Below are 8,669 nucleotides of genomic sequence, written 5' to 3'. Positions count from 1 at the left end.
GAAAAATATTCTTAACCCGCCCTTTAAGAGTTTCAAGTAACTTCTCTAATATTAGTACTTTTTGTAATAATAAAATCCGATTCTTTATATTTATAAAAATAATCTTAAAAATCTTTCAAAAAATTATTAATCTTAAATTGTATTGTAATATATTTTAACATTAAATATTATTAAAGATGATCTCACACCCATCGACTTTTTAAATATAACTTGTAATAACATTTAACACCGAGCATTTACTTGATTCGCCTTTAAATTAAATGCAAAAAATTGAAAATCGAATTTTTAATTTTCTGACAACTTGAATTTTAATTTTCTTACATGTATGTTATATCATTTTATTTATTTTACTCATCAATTTTAAATTTTCTATTATTTTATTATTTATTTTGAATAGTATTTATATAAATATATTAGACATAAAATTTTATATTTTTTAGATTTAATTATAATTTGATATTGATATTATATTGTTTTTTCATTTTGTTGATCTAACTTTTAATAGTTAACATAGTAATGAGTAATACATGTATGTTAATAGTTAGTAAAATCCCTAGGCAGTTGCTTCTTTTGAACCCGCTTCCACAATTTTAGGTATTCACTAAATCTTGTTAGATATAGGTGCTTTTCTTCTAGTATTCAAGGCTCTTTATTTTGGTGGTGTATATGATACCTAGGCTCCAGGAGGGGGAGATGTAAGAAAAATTACCAACGTGACTTTTTTTTTATTGAAAAACAAGGACTTTGAGGTTCTTGTGGATCTAATTCATTGAAACTCCATCCAATAAAACGGAAGAACTATAAATCTCCAAAATAATAGATAAAAATATTGTAAATAGGGCCATTGCGACACCCATGATGGATTAATTTGTGAAATAATTTTTGGGCCTATCAAAAGTGGAATTTGTGCTTGTGGAAATTATCGAGTTGATGAGAGTTACTTCGGAAACAAAAAGAGTAAAGTGTAGGGTATTATCTCAATTCCAATAAAACGATCTAATATTTTAATTCTTTCGTGTTTCAGCAGTAGCCTATTGTTCCACGGAGGTAAGGTCCAAAATATGGAAGAAACAAGCGTTTATGCCGACTCCAACTACCGTTCATGTACGATCCATACTGGATCTCACCAACTGCCCATCTTACCTCCTCTACGTTCTTGACAACCAATCTTTATACCCACGGCCGCTACCTTTTTGGGTGCGCACTGGGTAAACTTATGACCCAGAATGTCGTGCGCATCGGGTAAACTAGAATGACATAATCAGATATTCTCCTCCCGTGGGATTCGAACCTGTGACCAAAATGATATATATCACTCTCTTTAACCAACTGAGCCAACCCTTGTTGGCCTACTCAAGTTTCTATTAGAAACATTAAGAGGTAGTTTTGGTATGTTTGGCTAAACTTATAAGTAGCTTATAAGCTGAAAAAGTTTGTATATATGTACTTTTTTCTGAAAATAAGTAACTTATTTTCAAATTTGGAAATAAGATTTGGTCTTAAATTTCTAAAATAAATATTAATTTTAAAAAAAAGTATGAAAATACTTGTTAAAAAAAGTAACTTATTACTTATAAGGTAAGCCAAACGTTCCCTTTATTTCGTCGGTTTCTAGCTTGAAATGAGGTATGGATTTAGAATGTATAAAATGCATATATGATATTTGTTTCAATTTTTCTAATTTTAACCACACATATCAAACTCATAAAATATGAATTTTTGATATCAAGAGGGCGGTGAGTATGAGGGGAAAGTATGAATATCAATTATAATAATAGTATTTTATTATTGAAAACTAATATTATTACTAATTAAAAAATAATAATATATATAATCAAGCATAAATAATAATAAAAATATATATTTTATATATTTTATATAATAAAATAAATTTATCTAATTATTAAATACAATAATATTTTAAATTAAATAATTTTATTTCAGAACTAAACCAGACATATGATATTAATAATGAAATTTCATCCTCATACTAAACTAACTCGATTCGTCAATACCAAACACATACCGACTCATGAATCAAACGACCAACAAATATAAGTTTTAACGGTAGGTCTACTTTAATAAAATAAAATTTAAATATCAGTGGCTATTATTTATGAATAATCATCACCTCTCATAAAAATTATGGTATTTAAAATTTAAATATGATATAAGTGATATATTAACATACGTTACCAGATCGACATTGCAATCACTAATTTATACTAGAAAAATTATAAATTTGTACAACAAAAATTACTAATTTATATTAGAAAAATTACCAAATATATGATAGATGCTCATTTATCTTTATTCGATCTCTAACTCTGTTTACTCAATAATTCGATTTTTACCACCTGCCACAATCATATATGTTGGAGCATATGACAGTGATGATTTACAGCATATAGGGTGGAGCATAAATAATTTATTAAGGAGAGCAAGTTGGATTTTTTTTTAAAGTGTCTATATTCGGATGAACGGAGAAAGAGTGTGTGTGAGGAGGGCAGGGAGAGTGTTATAATGATAGATTTCTGACTAAAATCGTCAGAAGTTATTCATGGGAGCACACACTTCATAAAATATAAATACGATAATACATGTGTATTTGTATATGTGACTAATGTTAGTAGACGGAGGGTGTTCAAATAAAATTGGAAAGGGAGAGTGTAAGAGTGTGCAGGAATAGGAATTTAGGTGAATATAAGATTTTTGTGGTAAAGAATTAATTGATTAATTTGTAATTTTTATTTTAACTTCGCTTCTATTAGATCAAATTTTTATGTAGAGTTTTGTTTAAATAAGAATTTTTTAAAATGAGAATCGATGATTTTCATATTTAATACTGAGAAAAAATCGTTATATTTTACACAAATCACCAATTCTCATGATTCTAATTTTAAAAAATTCACTTGAGCGAGACTTTTATTTAATATATGTTATTTATATATATTATATATATACATGTTTAAATAAATATTAATCTCGTAATCTAAATTGTAAAAACAGAATATAGAGATTAATATAGCCTGATCATTTTATTTACATTAGTATTGCATTTTTTTTATGTAATTTGTATTTGTGGAAACAAACTGCTACATTTATAAAAAGTGGAGGTGAAGTCGTAATAATAAATTAATGTGGTTTATCTCTCAAATTTTATATTTTACATCTATGTGCATTGTATAAGTATTTAGATTTTCTAACAATAAATAGTTAACATCCTCGGTTCTCTTTTCCTTTTTGATTTTTGTATAAGTATTTTAATCTCCCTAATCTCAATATATTATTGATAAGCTTATATCATCTCAAGATTACAAGTCAGCTTCCATGCACGGCACTATATTTTAGAAGGAAAAATTCCAGAACAAAATTTTGTTCCAAAGTATAGCTGACAAAGCCAATTCTCTTAAGTGTCATGGAAATTTAATTAATTATGTGGGTTACAAGTTAGAACAGAATCTTTTGTTCATTGTGGTAGGGATGAAATTGAGTCGAATAAGTATGATGTGCAAATAAAAGTATAATCAAATTTGATTCGCATATATAATTACTCATTTAGATTTGATTTGGATTTGAATTAAAATTTTAACATTTTATTCATATTCGATTCGAGTTCAAATATCAACATTCGTATTTGATTCGGTTGGCCTGGAATGGATATTGAACTACTCATTTTAGTATATTTGAATTCATATGTAGTCGAATGCATTTTTACTTTATATTTTCATTTCAGGTTTGTAAAATTATCTCCTAGTGACGTCTTTAAAAAAAGTTTTAATAAGGATTCTGATCGTCCATACTCAATACCATGCGCATGTATATTTTACTCATCTCGTTCCAATCCGAAAATTTCCATATTCTGTATTTATATCAGGAAGCTTCTGAGTGACTATGACAGCCTTCCTTCAAACAAAAAAATTTCAATATTTTATATGAGAATAAAGTTCCTAAGATTTTCTTAGGAAAATTTCATGAGATGCAAGTATTTTTTAATATGAATATTTTTATAATTGTATAAAAATGTTTATAACTATAAAAATACCAACATTAAAAAATACTCAAAAACACTTGCATCTCACGAAATTCTCCTAAGGTAATCTTAAGAACTTTATTCTGATTTTATATATTTAGTGTCAGCGGTTAGATTATCTCTTTATATTACAATGGAGTCCCGATCACTCTGCTATTTGTTTATGTATTGGACACAGAATTTTAGATTTAGCACATTATAATAATAAATGTGACCCCTTCGATTCATTTTCTCTCTATCTCCGACTTCCTTCAACAGCTTGATCCGGCAATGGCAGAAGCAAATCAAGTTATATAAATTGAAGATTCTTTGTTGGCACCCACAACTTTGGCCTCTAGTAGTGCTACTATTAGTTGGCCAAAGTACCTTGTTATGCTAAAGAATGTAGTCTGTTCCCCTGTACCTTGTTATGCTAAAGAATGTAGTCTGTTCCCCTGCATTTCGACTACTTGTACTACTACTTCTCTATATAACAACTTGCGCTCTCGAAGTATTCAAACAAACTTGCATCCTTTTTCAATGCCTTGCATTTGTTCTGCTAGTTATTTTTGTTCTTATTTTTGCTAGCCTTATTGTTACTCCTCTCATATATTTCATGGAAAGATTTTTTGTTATGAAAAATATTAAGGTTTTCTATTTTCTCTTTGCTTTGAAAAAACGTGTTTCCCGCTTCTTGTGCTCTTATTTGGTTCTTTCTTTTTGGTTTGTCCTCATCAAACCGGACATGAAGAGTCTTGGCATTCGTATTATTACAATTACACTTGCCACTTCTGTAATTTACACTTTGATATCGTTGTTAAGGATTGTGATTTTGAAGGGATTGGATTGTTGCTTCCGTGACAAGAATTTCTTCCCAAACATTCAAGAACTCATATTTAACGAGTACTCAATTCCTTTCCCCCAGCCAAATTTTCCCACTTTATATCAAATATCATTCCCCTTTAACCAAAATTTCCCCCTTAATCAAAATTTCCCCCTTCTTCTAATCAAAATACCACTTTCAATTTTGTGTACAGGAGCACCTATTTGATTGTTGGTTTGGATCCTTCTTCTAATTGGTAAGTAGCTTTAATTAGTGCTATATATATATGTGTATCACTGTGTTTATGTGTGTAGATTTAGATTATGTTATGTGTGTATATATATATGCATATATCTGTGTTTGCAAGCGGTGAAGAGGCCGAGAGCTCTAAGCAAAACAATGACAGCCTCTTAGTATGCAATATTCCTCGGGATTGCAGGTTAATATGGTTGATGATGCTTGTGTCTTGACCTTTGCTTTATAGAACATGTGCTCCTGTAGTGTCTATTCAGTTTTCAATTATCTGTGTATATGCTGTTTTACATAGTTTTTGTGAGACTGAAACTACATCATTGGTCCTTGATATAATATGTAAAATTGTTGTGTTTAATGGTATACAATAAGTGTGTGTATCTATTGATTCTAAGGTAGTGATAATACATTGTGAACGACTTGTCGAGTTAGCAACGCTTGTGATTTGTGTTCTGATAATACTTCAGCGTCTTGTCTCCACATGGTTCTGTGACAACCATGTCTCTGTATGTTTCTGTTTTGTACTTTTCTTTCATCTTGTCACACACATGTAAGCAACTGTTAAGCAAATAACTACAAGTCTTACCTGCTGCAAACATCCCATTTATACTTGTCTTTGCATCATCTGGTCACACACATATATCTGATTATGTTGATTTTCTTGGCCATTTCTCTTGTCTCCCTTTTAGGAAGAACTGTTTTAGTAAGGCCATTGTGTTATGCTTTTAGCACCTTCTCAACTCATTGTCTACAAGCACAAACTCTGCAACACCTCTTTCAGTTTCTTGTAAATATCAGGTATCCTCACCTCTTATTTCTTGCGTATTTCAGTATTTACTAATACATTTTATGATGCATGTTTGGAATTATATTGCAAAAGGGTTGCCGGAGGATGCTAGGAAGAATTTGCAGCTGGGCTATTTGTCAAATTAAGGTAATCTGGGCTATTCATATCATCAATTGATCTCAGCCTCAAGGATTCCAGGTGATGCAATTTTGATATGCAGATGGCTAATATACCCTGCTCTTTTAATGGTAACCATAATCCTGTTGTGATAGCTCTCACTCAAGTACAGATGTCGTAGTTGTGGCAACTTCCATATGGAACATGGAAGACTCCTGAGGCAAGTTTGTTTCAAATCCAAGGTTTGAAGGTTAGATAAATTACCTATTAGCTCGGGAAGCAGCTCCATATGAGTGTGACGAAGGCCTAGATACTTCAATTGAGATAGCTTTATTATCAAATTTGGTAATTTAGGCCTAAATGTACCTTCAAGATCAAGTACGCGAATCATTCTTAAGCAATTTAACTTAATGCCTCGATAAATGAAGTTGCCTATGTCTTGTCCAAGAGTAGGCCCTTCCCGTGAATCAAATGAAAGCAATGAAATAAGTTGTTTGTAATGATGCTTGAAAGAAGGACCAATGTTGTCATTCTCATGAATGTGTGAGAAGATGGCAGAATTATTATCAAGATGATCTGCTACTCAAAGGATTGTACTAATCTTGCTGGATGACTTGGACGCAGCGAATTGTAAGTTAGTTTTGAGAAAATTAGCTTTTCCTGCTTCTAACAGTAAAGTATCCATCAAGTCATAGTTCAGCCTACAGGTTTTAACCTTTCCGTTAGGCTTCCATTTTGCAACTTGGATCAATACGTTTTATGATGCATGTTGTAAATTATATTGCAAAAGGGTAGCCTTAATTAATTGAAGTTTGCAGCATCACTTCTCATGGCGAACACGTGCAATGTTTATAACCTAATATTGAGCTTATACAATAAAAAGTTACATAAAATAATACTAGAATTGCTTTTATTTCACATTCCATTCAACAGAATCTGTATAAATAACAAAATGCTTTAGATAGACATACTCATCTATGTAGTTTGTATTTTAGAAATAATGTCACATAATTGTGGTAAGAACCAGAAAATCTAGTACAAGTGACTAACTGATAGAAACAGTGTCGGCTGAATATGAAACTAATTGAAATTAATATAACCAGTAATATAAGTAGTAATATAAGCAGTTTATACTTGTCTTTAAGGTATTCTGTAGTTTTCACGAGTTCTTTAATAAAATTCAATATTGCATTTTAGTGATAACATCTCTGTTGTATTCTAACATTGTTGAATTAATGAATTGTTTGCAGAGGGTATTCGTCTCGATCAAAGCATGATATACAGTTCAGCTGGCTTGCTTGGATTGCAGATGGTGCTGCACTTTCTGGTGAAATTAGGTTCTGTATGTAATAGCTCTCGGTTATTACGGAGTTCTTTTTTTGGTTACCAAAATGAAATAGCTTTGTACTTGTGAATTAGCTCTTAGCTTCTTAGAGATGCAACCGTTATGGATTTGTGCAACTTATACATGTTGGTGATTGTTCAATCGTCTAGTTTTATGTTTCGGTTTCATTGTTGTATACTGGATTGGTTTTGCAATGATAATTGAAGTTCGGTATTTATTTCGGTTCGATTTTTGTTGTGGATTTGGTATTTTTAAGTGCATTTATATTATATATATGTTTGATTAGAGCATGTAAATAGACATCAGTTTTATATGAGACAAACATCAGTAAATTTAATAGAAACTGATGTTAAAGGTCATAAACATCGGGCTATAGTAAAGCAAAACAGCAACCAATATCTTTGTGGGTGATGTTAAAGACCCCCTGTTTTAACATCAGCTTACCACCGCGCTTATAACATCGGTTGTATTATAAGAAACTGTTGTTAAATGTTTGAAAAGATATCGGTTAGTTGAAGGAAAACGATGTTATAAGTAATTTTAGACAAATTAGACATCGACCGATGTTAAAAGGAGGGTCTTTAACATCATCCATGAAGACATCGGTTAAAATTTCTCGTCCAATTTTTCTAGTACTGAATCTTCTTTTATAGTCTGTATTAATTTCATCATAATCAATCTGCAGTATATCTTTAAAGCTATAGGATTTTACAGTACCGATTTCAGGAAGGACAACAATGAAACTGTGACTTTTACGAATTTTTTATTATTTTCCAAATCTATCAGCAATTTAGACCGGAGTTCTGAACTAACTGAAACTTTCGAGATACTTGTCAGTAGCACAACTTCCTCCAATAACGATGCAGCTCTGAAGCGTAAAATAGACGAGTATGTGAATTCAACTCTATATTCATGTCATAAACTTTACATGTTGTGAATTTTTACAGCACCTTCACTTATTTTATTCCATATATAACAACTTATCTAAGTGTAAATTTATGAAAAGTAAGGCTTTTTCTACATATATAACAGAATGATCTTCGATACTTGCAGGTTTATTTTTCGTAATAAGCCTAAAAATTGGCGTTCTGAGTGGTGCTTCATTTTAATGGTATAGATGGCGGGAAAGATATGTTTAATCTCGAGATCACTAACGTCTGAAAGTTTCAAAAAAGATTTGAGTTCATTCTTCAGCTAAAAATGCTTATGGAAGATCTTGGGATGGTTGATTTTACTATTAAATAAGTATTTAGGGTATAGAGTATTTATAAGTTGTTTTAAACTTTTTATTTTTGTGTTTTACTCATTTTTTTATGAACACGGTAGAATTGTT

The 8,669-nt window shown here is 30.6% G+C and overlaps 1 long non-coding RNA gene across 2 annotated transcripts; it reads left to right on the top strand.

The window, feature by feature from the left end:
* The first annotated feature begins 4,672 nt into the window (after positions 1 to 4,672).
* LOC141661547 (uncharacterized) lies at positions 4,673 to 7,541 on the top strand. 2 transcript variants are annotated; one of them, XR_012550016.1, is made up of 4 exons: positions 4,673 to 5,091; positions 5,777 to 5,885; positions 5,979 to 6,621; positions 7,242 to 7,541. It is a non-coding gene; the product is annotated as an uncharacterized LOC141661547 (long non-coding RNA). The 2 variants fall into 2 exon arrangements; XR_012550015.1 differs by having other exon boundaries at positions 5,968 to 6,621.
* Positions 7,542 to 8,669: the final 1,128 nt, after the last annotated feature.

The sequence above is a fragment of the Apium graveolens genome, chromosome 5 (genome assembly GCF_009905375.1).
Source record: "Apium graveolens cultivar Ventura chromosome 5, ASM990537v1, whole genome shotgun sequence".
NCBI classification, from domain to species: domain Eukaryota; kingdom Viridiplantae; phylum Streptophyta; class Magnoliopsida; order Apiales; family Apiaceae; genus Apium; species Apium graveolens.
Note: the sequence above shows the minus strand (reverse complement) of the source record. Positions and strands in the feature narration are given on the sequence as shown.